Here is a 13,527-nt window from a genome sequence, read left to right on the forward strand (position 1 = left end):
AAATTCTTGGGGGTCATTTCAACGTTTACAACGTCTTCACCAGGACTAATTTCCATCTCAAGAAATAACTTTCTTGGCTCATCCATTAGAAGCAACTCCTCATCCATTCACATTTTATCATGAGATTGCAGAGATCCAATCACGTCTTTAAGATCCACATTTAATTCTAGTTGTCTTGCTAATTCTACCACATCTGCAGTTACTTTCTGCACTGAAGTCTTAAATCCCTGAAAGCTATCCATGAGAGTTGAAATCAAATTTTTCTAAATTCCTGTTAATTTTAATATTTTTACCCCCTTGCATGAATCACAAGTATTCTCAATGGCGTATTGAATGGTGAATTCTTTGCAGAAGGCTTTCAACTTACTTTGCCAAGATCCATCAGAAGAATCACTATCTATGGCAACTGTAGCCTTACTACATGTTTTTTTCCTTCCTTCCTTCCTTCCTTCCTTCCTTCCTTCCTTCCTTCCTTCCTTCCTTCCTTCCTTCCTTCCTTCCTTCCTTCCTTCCTTCTTTCCTTCCTTCCTTCCTCTCTCTCGCTTTCTCTTTCCTTCTTCTCTTTATTTTCTCTTTTCTTTTCTTCAGAGTCTTGCTCTGTTGCCCAGGTTGGAGTGCAGTGGCATGATCTCGGCTCACTGCAATCTCCGCTTCTCAGGTTCAGGCTATTCTCATGCCTCAGCCTCCCGAGTAGCTGGGATTACAGGCATGTGCCATCACACCCATTCTTGTATTTTTAGTAGAGATGAAGTTTCACCGTGTTGCAATGCTATTTCGAACCCCTGGCCTCAAGTGATTTTTCTGCCTTGGCCTCTGAAAGTGCTGGGATTACATGTGTGAGCCACCCCATCCAGCCACTACATGTATTTCTTAAACTATAAGACTTAGAAGTCAAAATTACTCATTGATTCATAGGCTGCAGAATGGTTGCTATGCTAGCAGGCATCAAAACAGCACTTATATCCTTTAATATCTCCATAAGACCTCTTGGGAGACCAAGTGTATAGTTAACGAGCAGTAATATTTTTAAAGAAGTCTCAACAGTGGGCTTAAAATTTTCAGTAAACCATGCTATGAACAGATATGCTGTCATCCAGGCTTTGATAATCAATTTTCAGAGCACAAGCAGGATAGATTTAACGTAATTCCTAAGGGCGCTCTAAAATTTTCAGAATGGTAACTGAGCATTGGCTTCCACTTAAAGTCACCAGCTACATTAGCCACTAATAAGACAGTCTGTCATTTGAAGCTTTTAAACTAGGTGTTTGGTGTAGACACTTTCATCACTTACGTTAGCTAGATCTTCTGGATAACATGCTTCTGCTTCTACATCAGCACTTGCTGCTTCCCCTTGGGCTTTTATTTTACACAGATGGCTTCTTTTCTTAACCCTTATGAACCAACCTCTGTTAGCTTCTAACATTTTTTTTGAAGCTTCTTTGCCTCTCTCATCCTTTATAGAATTGAAGAGAGTTAGAGCCTTGCTCTGGATTAGGGTTTGGCTTAATGAAATATTGTAGCTGGTTTGAACTTCTATCCATATCAACAACAGGGCTTTGGAATACAGCCATGGTCACTTAACAAACACTTTACTTTCTTCTTATTATTATTTTTTATTTTACAAAAGTATGGAATGCTTCACGAATTTGCGTGTTACCCAGGGACCGTTGTTACCCGGGGACCATGCTAATCTTCTCTGTATCGTTCCAAATTTTAGGATATGCGCTGCTGAAGCGAGCACACTTTCCTATTACTCTTTCGTTCACTGAAGTAGCAGTTTTAATTTCTTTCAACAACTATTTCTTTGCATTCACAACTTGGCTGTTTGGTAAAGAGGGTGAGCTTTCGGCCTGTCTTGGCTCCTACGCCTTCCTCACTAATCTTCATCATTTCTAGATTTTTATTTAGACTGAGTGATGTGTGACTCTTCCTTTCCCTTGAACAATTAGAGGCAATTGCAGGGCTTTAATTGACGTAATTTCAAAATTATTGTGTCTTAGGGAATAGGGAGGCCCATGGAGAGGAAAAGAGATGTGAGAACAGCCAGTCAGTGGAGCAGTTGCAACACACAAATTTATTAATTTTTTCATCTTATTTTTCATCATGCATTATTACGGTTTTTATTTATTTTTCTGTAAGTTATCATTCTATTTATTTATTTATTTATTTTTCCATAAGTTATTGGAATAGAAGTGGTATTTGGCTACATGAGTAAATTCTTTTTTTTTTTTTTTTTTTTTTTGAGACAGAGTCTCGCTCTGTCGCACAGGCTGGAGTGCAGTGGCGCAATCTCGGCTCACTGCAAGCTCCGCCTCCCAGGTTCACACCATTCTCCTGCCTCAGCCTCCTGAGTAACTGGGACTACAGGCGCCCACCGCCACGCCTGGCTAATGTTTTGTATTTTTAGTAGAGACGGGTTTCACCATATTAGCCAGGATGGTCTTGATCCCCTGACCTCATGATCCACCCACCTCAGCCTCCCAAAGTGCTGGGATTACAGGCGTGAGCCACTGCAACCAGCCTACGTGAGTAAATTCTTTAGTGTTGATTTGTGAGATTTTGGTGCACCCATCACCCGAGCAGGTGTACATATACACTGCACCCTATTTGTAGCCTTTTATACCTCGCCCCTCCCTCTCTTCTCTACAACTCCCCAAAGTCCACTGTATCATTTTTATGCCTTTGTGTCCTCATAGCTTAGCTCCCACATATCAGTGAGAACATATGATGTTTGGTTTTCCATTCCTGAGTTACTTCACTTAGAATAATAGTCTCCATCTCATCCAGGTCACTGCAAATGCTGTTAATTCATTCTTTATTATGGCTGAGTAGTATTCCATTATATATATGGAATACTTCGCCATGTTGCAATGCTGGTCTTGAACTCCTGGGTTCAAGTGATCTACCTACCTTGGCCTCCCAAAGTGCTGGGACTACAGGTGTGAGCCTGGTATATCTATCTATATCTATATCTATATATCTATATCTATATATCTATATCTATATCTATCTATGTCTATCACAGTTTCTTTATCCACTCGTTGATTGATGGGCATTTGAGTTGGTTCCACATTTTGCTATTGTGAATTGTGCCACTATAAACATGAGTGTGCAAGTATCTTTTTCAAATAATGACTTCTTTTCCTCTAGGTAGATACCCAGTAGTGGGACTGCTGAGTCAAATGGTAGTTCTACTTTTAATTCTTTAAGGAATCTCCAAACAGTTTCCCATAGTGGCTGTACTAGCTTACATTCCCACCAGCAGTGTAGAAATGCTCCCTGTTCACCACATCCATGCCAGCATCTACTTTTTAAAATTTTTTGATTATGGCTATTCCCACGACATTACATTCTGCTAGCCTAGAGGTCTTAGTTCCAGAGGGAGGTACATTGCCACCAGGAGACACAACAACGATTCCATTAAACTGGAAGTTAAGATTGCAAGCTGGACACTTTGGGCTCATCCTACCTTTAAGTCAAAAGGCTAAGAGGGGAGTTGCAGTGTTGGCTGGAATGACTGACCCAGACTATCAAGATGAAATCAGCCTACTACTCCACAAGGGAGGTAAGGAAGAGTATGCATGGAATACAAGAGATCCATTGGTGTCTCTTAGTATTACCATGCCCTGTGATTAAGGTCAATGGGAAACTACAACAGCTCATTCCAGGCAGTACTACAAATGACCCAGACCCATCAGGAATGAAGGTTTGGGTCACCCAATCAGGAAAAAAACCATGACCTGCTGAGGTGCTTGCTGAAGGCAAAGGGAATGCAGAATGGGTAGTGGGTAGTAGAAGAAGGTAGTCATCAATACCAGCTAAGACCGTGTGATGAGTTGCAGAAATGAGGACTGTAATTGTCTTGAGTATTTCCTCCTTCTTTTGTTAAAAACATGTTTGTGCATATATACACTTGTACTAAGAAAATATCTTCATTTAATTTTTTTCCTATATTTTGTGACATGAGATTCATTAACTTCATATTAGCATTTAAGTATTGTTAATTTTATATAATAGCATTTGGATTGGGGATTGGTGCATTTCTGGTTATACAAAGATAGTTGCTATACGTTAGGCATAATTATGATCTTATTATTGTGTTTATTAGAAGATTATGATCACAGGAGATGTGCATGGGTTCAAGTTGACAAGGTGTGGACTTGTGATGTTTGATACTGAGTGTCAACTTGACTGAAGGATGCAAAGTATTGATTCTGTGTGTGTCTGTGAGGGTACTGCCAAAAGGGATTAACATTTGAGTTAGTGGACTAGGAAAGGCATACCTACCCATAATCTGGGTGGTCACCATCTAATTAGCTGCCAGTGTGGCCAGAATTAAAAGCATGCAGAAGAACATGAAGAGACTAGACTGGCTTAGCATCCCAGCCTACATCTTTCTGATGCTGGATGTTTCCTGCCCTCAAACATGGGACTCTAAGTTCTTTGGCTTTTGAACTTGGACTGGCTTCCTTGCTCATCAGCTTGCAGATGACCTATTGTGGGACCTTGGGATCATGTGAATTAATACTCCTTATTAAATACTCCTTATTAAACTCATATATATATATATATCCTAGTAGTTCTCTCCCTCTAGAGAATCCTGACTAATACAAAGATCCATTTCATTCTCCTACACATGGCTTGCCAATTATCCCAGCCCCATATGTTGTATAGGATATCCTTTCCCCACTTCTTGTTTCTGTTTGGTTTGTCAAAGATCAATTGAGTGTAAGTATTTGGCTTTATTTCTTGGTCCTCTGTTCTGTTCCATTGGTCTATGTGCCTATTTTTATACCAGCAACATGCTGTGTTGGTGACTATAACCTTGGAGTATAGTCTGAAGTCAGGTAATGTGATACTCCTAGATTTGTTCTTTTTGCTTAGTCTTGCTTTGGCTATGTGGGCTTTTTGGTTCCACATAAATTTTAGGATTTGTTTTTTTAGTTCTGTGAAGAATGATGATGGTACTTTGATAGGAATCACATTGAATTTGAAGATTGTTTTTAACAGTATGGTCATTTTCAAAATATTGTTTCTATCCATCCATGATCATGGGATGCCTTTCCATATGTTCATGTCATTTATAATTTCTTTCAGCTGTGTAGTTTTCCTCGTAGATATCTTTCACCTCCTTGGTTAGGTATATTCCTAATGATTTTTTTTTTTTTTTTGGTGCAGCTGTGTAAAAGGGGTTTTCTTGACTTGATTCTCAGCTTGTTCACTGTTGGTGGATAGCAGTGCTACTGATTTGTTTGTACATTAATTTTGTACCCAGAAGCTTTACTGAACTCATTTATCAGTTCTAGGAACTTTTTGGATGAGTCTTTAGGGTTTTCTAGCTATGTGTTCATATCATTGGCAAACATCACAGTTTGACATTCTGTTTACCTATTTGGATGTCCTTTACTTCTTTCTCTTGTATGACTGCTCTGGCTTGGACTTCCAGTGCTATTTTGAATAGAAGTGGTAAAAGCAGGTATTTTTGTCCTATTTCAGTCCTCATGGGGAATGTTTTCAACTTTTCCCCATTCAGTATAATGTTGACTGTGGGTTTGTCATGGACAGCTTTTATTACCTTAAGGTATGTCCCTTCTATGCTGATTTTGTTGTTTTTTAATCATAAAGGATAATGGATTATGTCAAATGCTTTTTCTGTGTCTATTGAGATAATCATGTGATTTTTAATTCTGTTCATGTGTTATATCACATTTATTGACTTGCATATGTTAAACTGAGAGGTGACAACGTGCTGGCAGACCTCACTCGCTCTCAGTGCCAACTTGGCCTCGGCGTCTGCTCTGGCCATGCTTGAGGAGCCCTTCAGACTGCTGCTGCACTGGGGGAGCCCCTCTCTGGGCTGGCCAAGGCTGGAGCTGGCTCCCTCTGCTTGCAGTTAGGTGTGGAGGGAGAGGCATGGGCGAGAACTGGGGCTGCGTGTGGTGCTCATGGGCCAGGATGAGTTCCGGGTGGGCATGGGCTTGGCTGGCCCTGCACTTGGAGCAGCTGGCCGGTGCCGCCAGTCCTGGGCAGTGAGGGGCTTAGCACCTGGGTCAGCAGCTGTGGAGGGTGCGCCGGGTCCCCCAGCACTGCCAGCTTGCCCATGCCATGCTCAAATTCTGGCTGGGCCTCAGCTGCCTCCCTGCAGGGCAGGGCCCAGCACCTTCAGGCTGCCATGCTCAAGCCACCCACTGTCCGTGGTCTCCCACGCGGCCTGAGCCTCCCCAAATGGGTGCCACCCCCTGCTCCTTGGTGCCCGGTCCCATCAACCACCCAAGGGCTGAGGAGTGTGGGTGCATGGCATGGGACTGATGGGAAGCTCCGCCCATGGCCTGGGCATGGCATCCACTAGGCAAAGCCAGCTGGGCTCCTGAGTTGGGTGGGGACTTGGAGAACTTTTATGTCTAGCTGGAGGATTGTATATGCACCAGTCAGCACTCTGTGTCTAGCTCAGGGTTTGTGGATGCACCAGTCCGCACTCTGTATCTAGCTAATCTGGTAGGGACTTGGAGAACTTTTATGTATAGTTAGAGGATTGTAAATGCACCAATCAGCACTCTGTGTCTAGCTCAGGGATTGTAAACGTACCAATCAGCACTCTGTCAAAACGGACCAATCACCTCTCTGTAAAATGGACCAATCAGCTCTAAAATGGACCAATCAGCAGGATGTGGGTGGGGTCTATAAGGGAATAAAAGCAGGCTGCCTGAGCCAGCAGTGGCAAGTTGCTGGAGACCCCTTTCACACTGTGGAAGCCTTGTTCTTTTGCTGTTTATAATAAATCTTGCTGCTGCTCACTCTTTGGGTTCACACTGCTTTTATGAGCTGTAACACTCACTGTGAAGGTCTGCAGCTTCACTCCTGAAGCCAGCAAGACCACGAACCCACCAGGGAAAACGAACAACTCCGGACGTGCTGCCTTTAAGAGTTATAACACTCACCGTGAAGGTCTGCAGCTTCACTCCTGTCAGTGAGACCACGGACCCATCAGAAGGAAGAAGCTCCAGACATATCTGAACATCTGAAGGAACAAACTCCAGACACAACATCTTTAAGAACTGTAACACTCACTGCAAGGGTCCGCGGCTTCATTCTTGCAGTCAGTGAGACCAAGAACCCACCAATTCCGGACACAAAACCATCCCTGCATCCCTAGTATGAAACCCACTTGATCATAGTGGATTGTCTTTTTGATATGCTGTTGGATTTGGTTAGCTAATATTTTGTTGAGAATTTTTGCATCTATGTTCATCAGGATATTAGTCTGTAGTTTTCTTTCTTTTTCTTTCTCTTTTTTTTTCTTTCTCTCTCTCTCTTTCTTTCTCTCTTTCTTTCTTTCTCTCTTTCTTTCTTTATTTTGTCATGTCCTTTCCTGGTTTTGGTATTAGGGTGATACTGGCTCATAGAATGATTTAGAGAGGATTTACTTTTTCTCTGTCTTGTAGAATAGTGTCAATAGGATTGGTACCAATTCTTCTTTGAATGTCTGATAGAATTCAGCTGTGAATTTGTCTGGTCTTGGAATTTTTTTGTTGGCATTTTTAAAAAGTTACCATTTCAATCTTGCTGCTTATTATTGGTCTGCTCAGTTTCTATTTTTTTCCTGGTTTAATCTAGGAGGGTTGCATATTTCTAGAAACTTATCCATCTCCTCTAGGTTTTCTACTTTGTCTGTGTAAAAGTATTCATAATAGCCTTGCATGATCTTTGGTATTTATGTGTTATTGGTTGTAATATCTCCTGTCTTGTTTCTAATTGAGCTTATTTGGATATTCTTTCTTCTTGGCCAATCTTGCTAATGGTCTATCAATTTTGTTTATCTTTTCTTTTCTTTTTTTTAAATTTATTTATTATTATTATTATACTTTAAGTTCTAGGGTACATGTGCATAATGTGCAGGTTTGTTACATATGTATACTTGTGCCATGTTGCTGTGCTGCACCCATCAACTCGTCAGCACCCATCAACTCGTCATTTACATCAGGTATAACTCCCAATGCAATCCCTCCCCTCTACCCCCTCCCCATGATAGGCCCTGGTGTGTGATGTTCCCCTTCCAGAGTCCAAGTGATCTCATTGTTCAGTTCCCACCTATGAGTGAGAACATGTGGTGTTTGGTTTTCTGTTCTTGTGATAGTTTGCTAAGAATGATGGTTTCCAGCTGCATCCATGTCCCTACAAAGGACACAAACTCATCCTTTTTTATGGCTGCATAGTATTCCATGGTGTATATGTGCCACATTTTCTTAATCCAGTCTGTCATGGATGGACATTTGGGTTGATTCCAAGTCTATGCTATCGTGAATAGTGCCACAATGAACATACGTGTGCATGTGTCTTTATAGCAGCATGATTTATAATCCTTTAGGTATATCCCCAGTAATGGGATGGCTGGGTCATATGGTACATCTAGTTCTAGATCCTTGAGGAATCGCCATACTGTTTTCCATAATGGTTGAACTAGTTTACAATCCCACCAACAGTGTAAAAGTGTTCCTATTTCTCCACATCCTCTCCAGCACCTCTTGTTTCCTGACTTTTTAATTTTGTTTATCTTTTCAAAGAACCAGCCTTTTGTTTCATTTGTCTTTTGTGGTTGTTTTTTTGTTTGTTTCAATTTCATTTAGTTCTGCTGCACTGATCTTTGTTGTTTATTTTCTTCTGCTGGGTTTGGTTTGTTTTTGTTTCTGTAGTTCCTTAAGGTGTGAACCTAGATCATCTAGTTGTGCTCTTTCAGACTTTTTGATGTGGGCCTTTAAGGCTATGAACTTTCCTCTTACCACTGCTGTATCCCGGAGGTTTTTGTTTTGTTTTGTTTTTGTTTTTGTTTTTGTTTTGAGATGAAGTCTTATTCTGTTGCCAGGCTGGAGTGCAGTGGTGTGATCTCGGCTTACTGCTACTTCCACCTCCCAGGTTCAAGCGATTCTCCAGCCTCAGCTTTCTCAGTAGCTGGGACTACAGGCCACCATGCCCAGCTAATTTTTTGTATTTTAGTAGAGATGGGGTTTCACCATGTTGTCCAGGATGGTCTTGATCTCCTAACCTCGTGATCTGCCCACCTCAGCCTCCCAAAGTGCTGGGATTACAGGTGTAAGCCACCGCGCCTAGCCTCCCAGAGGTTTTGATAGGTTGTGTCACTATTATCATTCACTTCAAAGAATTTTTTAATTTCCATCTTCATTTCATTGTTGACCCAAAGATCATTCAGGAGCAGATTATTTAATTTCCATGTATGTGTATAGTCTTGAGGGTTCCTTCTGGAGTTAATTTCCAATTTTATTCCACTGTGGTTTGAGAGAGTACTTGATATAATTTTGATTTTCTTGAAATATATTGAGACTTTTTAATAACTGATTATATAAGTCTATCTTGGAGAATGCTGCATGTATTGATGGATAGAATGTATATTCTGCAGTTCTTCATTAGAATGTTCTGTAATTATCTGTTAAGCCCATTTGTTCTAGAATATAGTTTAAGTTCATTATTTCTTTGTTGACTTTCTATTTTGATGACCCGTCTAATGCTGTCTGTGGAGTATTAAAGTCCCCCACTATAATTGTGGTGGCATCTATCTCATTTGTTAGGTCTAGTAGTAATTGCTTTATAAATTTGGAAGCTCCAGTGTTAGATGCATATATATTTGAGATTGTGATATTTTCCTGTGGACTGTTTCTTTTATCATTATATAATGTCCTTCTTTGTCTTTTTTTAAACTGTTGTTGCTTTAAAGTCTGTTTTGTCTGATAGAAGAATAGCTACTTCTGCTTGCTTTTGGTGTCCATTTGCATGGAATATCTTCTCCCATTCCTTTACATTAAGTTTATGTGAGTCCTTATGTGTTAGGTGAGTTTCTTAAAGACAGCAGATACCTGGTGGGTGGATTTTTATCCATTGTGTCATCTGTATCTTTTAATTGGAGAATTTAGGTCATTTACATTTAATGTTAGTATTGAGAAGTTAAGTATTGTTTTGTTCATCCTGCTAGTTGTTGCTTGAATACCTTTTTCTTTTAAATTGTGTTATAATTTCATAGATCCTGTGAGATTTATGCTTTAATGAGGTTCTATTTTGGTGTATTTTAGGTCTTATTTCAAGACTTACAACTCCTTTTAGCATTTCTTGTAGTGCTGACTTGGTAGCAGCATATTCTCTCAGCATTTGCTTGTCTGAAAAAGACTACCCCTCTTTCATTTATGAAGCCTAGTTTCACTGCATACAAATTTCTTGCCTGATAATTATTTTGTTTAAGGAGGCTAAAGATAGGACCTCAATCCTTTCTGTCTTGCAGAGTTTCTGCTGAGAAATTTGTGTTAATCTAATAGGTTTTTCTTTTTAGGTTATCTGATCCTTTTGCCTCACAGCTCTTAAGATTATTTCCTTTGTCTTGACCTTAGATAACCTGAAAACTATGTGCCCAGGTGATAATCTTTTTGTGATAAATTTCCTGGATGTTTTTTGAGCTTCTTGTGTTTTAATGTCTAGATCTCTAGCAAGACCAGGAAAGTTTTCCTTGATTATTCCCTCTAATAAGTTTTCCAACCTTTTAGATTTCTCTTCTTCCCCAGGAACATCTATTATTCTTCCGTTTGGTCATTTAACATAATCTTAAATTTCTTGGAGGCTTTGTTCATTTTTAAAATTTCTTTTTCTTGTCTTTGTCAGATTGGGTTTGAAAGCCTTGTCTTCAAACTCTGAAGTTCTTTCTCCTACTTGTTCTAGTCTATTGTTGAAACTTTCCAGTGTATTTTGTATTTCTCTATGTGTGTCTTTCATTTCCAGAAGTTGTGGGAGAGTTTTTGGTTGTTTGTTTGTTTGTTTTTACTTTATGATATCTATTTCTCTGGAAAGTTTTTTTATTTATATTCTATATTGTTTTTTAAAATTTCTCTTAAGTTGATTTTTACCTTTCTCTGGTACCTCCTTGAGTAGCTTTATAATTAACCATCTGAATTCTTTATCTGGCAATTCAGAGATTTATTCTTCGTTTAAATCCATTGTTGGAGAGCTAATGTAATCTTTTGGAGGATGTTATGGAACCTTGTTTTTTTATATTACCAGAATTACTTTTCTGGTTCCTTCTCATTTTGGATAGACTTTCAGTGAAAAGATCTGGAGCTCAAAGGCTTCTGTTCAGATTCTTTCATCCCATGGGTTGATTCTTTGATGTGGCACTCTTCCCCTTCCCCTAGGAATGGGGCTTCCTGAGAGTCAGACTGCAGTGATTGTTATTGCGCTTCTGGGTCTAGAAACCCATTGGGGCCACTGGTCCTGGGCTGGTGCTGGGGACTGTCTGCAAAGAGTCCTGTGATGTGATCTGTCTTCAAGTCTCCCAGACATGGATACAAGCACCTGCTCTGCTGGAGGTGGCAGGGAAGTGAAATGGGATCTGTGGGAGTCCTTGGTTGTAGTTTTGTTTAGTGTGCTAGTTTTCTCAAATGCTGAGTTTGCTAGCAGTAAAATTGTCACATGGACAGACTCAAGAACTCTGGTTAGTCAGGATGCCGTAGGTGCTGAAATTTGTTGTTGTTTTCTCCTTATGTGAAACAGGGTTCTGTTATATACAATGATTCAGACAAATAGTTCTCTTATATGTGTGTGTGTGTGTGTATACATATATATACATATATATATATATGTATATATATATATATGAGAGAGAGAGAGAGAGAGAGTTTGATGTGTCTTTGTCTGGCTGCAGTATCAGGCTAGTTAGTGCTGACTTCCTAGAATAAGTTTCGAAGTAGTCCCTTCTGTTGTATTTTTTAGAATAATTTCATTAGGACTGTTATTTATTTTTCTTTAATCATTTGGTAAAATTCATCAGTGAAGCCATTAGTTTCTAGGCTTTTCTTTGATGGGAGACATTTTATTAGGCTTCAATCATGTTACTTGCTGTTGGTTTGTTCAGGCTTTTTATTTCTTCATGGTTCAATCTTGGTAAGTCATATATGTTTAGAAATTTATCCATTTCTTCTGGGTTTTCCAATTTATTGTCATATAATTGCTCATAGTAGCCCCTAACCATCCTTTGAATTTCTGTGGTATCAGTTGTAATGTCTCCTTTTTTATCTCTGATTTTATTTATTTGGGTCTTCTGTCATTTCTTCTTTTTCTGGCTAAAGACTTGTCAATTCTGTTGATCTTTTCAAAAAGCAGTTGTTTTTCATTGAACCTTTGTGTTCCTTTATTTCAATTATATTCATTTGTGCTCTGATCTTTTTATTTCCTTCCTTCTCCTAATTTGGGGTTTGCTTGCCCTTGCTTTTCTAGTTCTTGAAGATGCATTGTTAGGTTGTTAATTTGACATTTTTCTACTTTTTTGATGTAGGCATTTATAGCTATAAATTTCCCTCTGAGTATTCATTTCACTGTATCTGACAGATTTTGGTATATTTTGTCTTCATTATCATTTATTTAGGTATATTTTTCAATTTTCATCTTGATTTCTTCATTGACACACTGGTCATTTAGGAACATACTGTTTAGTTTCCATATGTTCATATAATTCTAAAATTCTTTTTATTATTGATTTCTTCATTTATTCCACTATGGCTAGAGGAGATAATTGGTATTATTTCTTTGACTGTTTTAAAACTTATTTTTTACCTAACATATGGTCTGTCTTTGAGAATAATTCATGCATTGAGAAGAATGTATATTCTTCAGCCATTGGATGAAATGATTTGTAAATATTTGTTGGGTCAATTTGTTCTGCAGTACACATTAAGTCTGATGTTTCTTTGTTGATTGGGGTCAATCTCTATAATCATTTCTAATAATATTTGCGCGCTCTCTCTATATATATATCTGAGTGCTCTAGTGTTGGTGCATATATATTTACAACTGTTACATCCTCTTGCTGAATTTACCCTTTTATTATTATATAGTAATATTTTTGTCTCTTCTTAGAGTTTCTGTTTTGAACTCTATCTTGTCTGATGTAAGCATAGCTACTCCTATTCTTTTTTGGTTGCCATTTGCAGGTAATATCCTTTTCCATCCCTTTATTTTTAGTTTATGTGCGTCTTTATAGGTAGAGTGTGTTTCTTGTAGGGAACAGATCATTGGATCTTGGTGTTTCATCCATTCAGCCACTTTGACTTTTGATTGGAGAGGTTAGTCTATTTACATTCAATGTTACTACTGATCGATAAGGACTTCTGCCATTGTCTTATTTGTTTTCTAGTTGTTTTGTGGTCTTCTCTTTCTTCCTTTTTAAACTTTTTTCTTAAAAACTAAGACACAAACATACACATTATCCCAGGCCTACACAGGGTCAGGATCATTGATATCACTGTCTTCCACTTCCACATCTTGTCCCATTGGAAGGTCTTCAGGGGCAATATCATGCATGGAGTTGTCATCTCCTATAATAACAATGCCTTCTTCTGAAATATATCCTGAAAATCTGTCTGAGGCTGTTTTGCACTTAACATATATATATATAAAATATATATATGCATATATATGAATGAGTATACTTTTAAATAATGAGTAAAAAGTACAGTAAATACATAAACAAGTTACATA

The 13,527-nt window shown here is 38.9% G+C and overlaps 1 long non-coding RNA gene and 1 pseudogene across 5 annotated transcripts in view; both read right to left on the reverse strand.

Annotated features, from left to right (window-relative positions):
- Positions 1-13,527, reverse strand: part of LOC102140330 (uncharacterized) — a 354,334-nt gene that overhangs the window by 91,824 nt on the left and 248,983 nt on the right. The window lies entirely within an intron of this gene.
- LOC123572023 (U6 spliceosomal RNA) lies at positions 1,623-1,741 on the reverse strand (annotated as a pseudogene).

The sequence above is a fragment of the Macaca fascicularis genome, chromosome 2 (assembly GCF_037993035.2).
Source record: "Macaca fascicularis isolate 582-1 chromosome 2, T2T-MFA8v1.1".
NCBI lineage: Eukaryota > Metazoa > Chordata > Mammalia > Primates > Cercopithecidae > Macaca > Macaca fascicularis.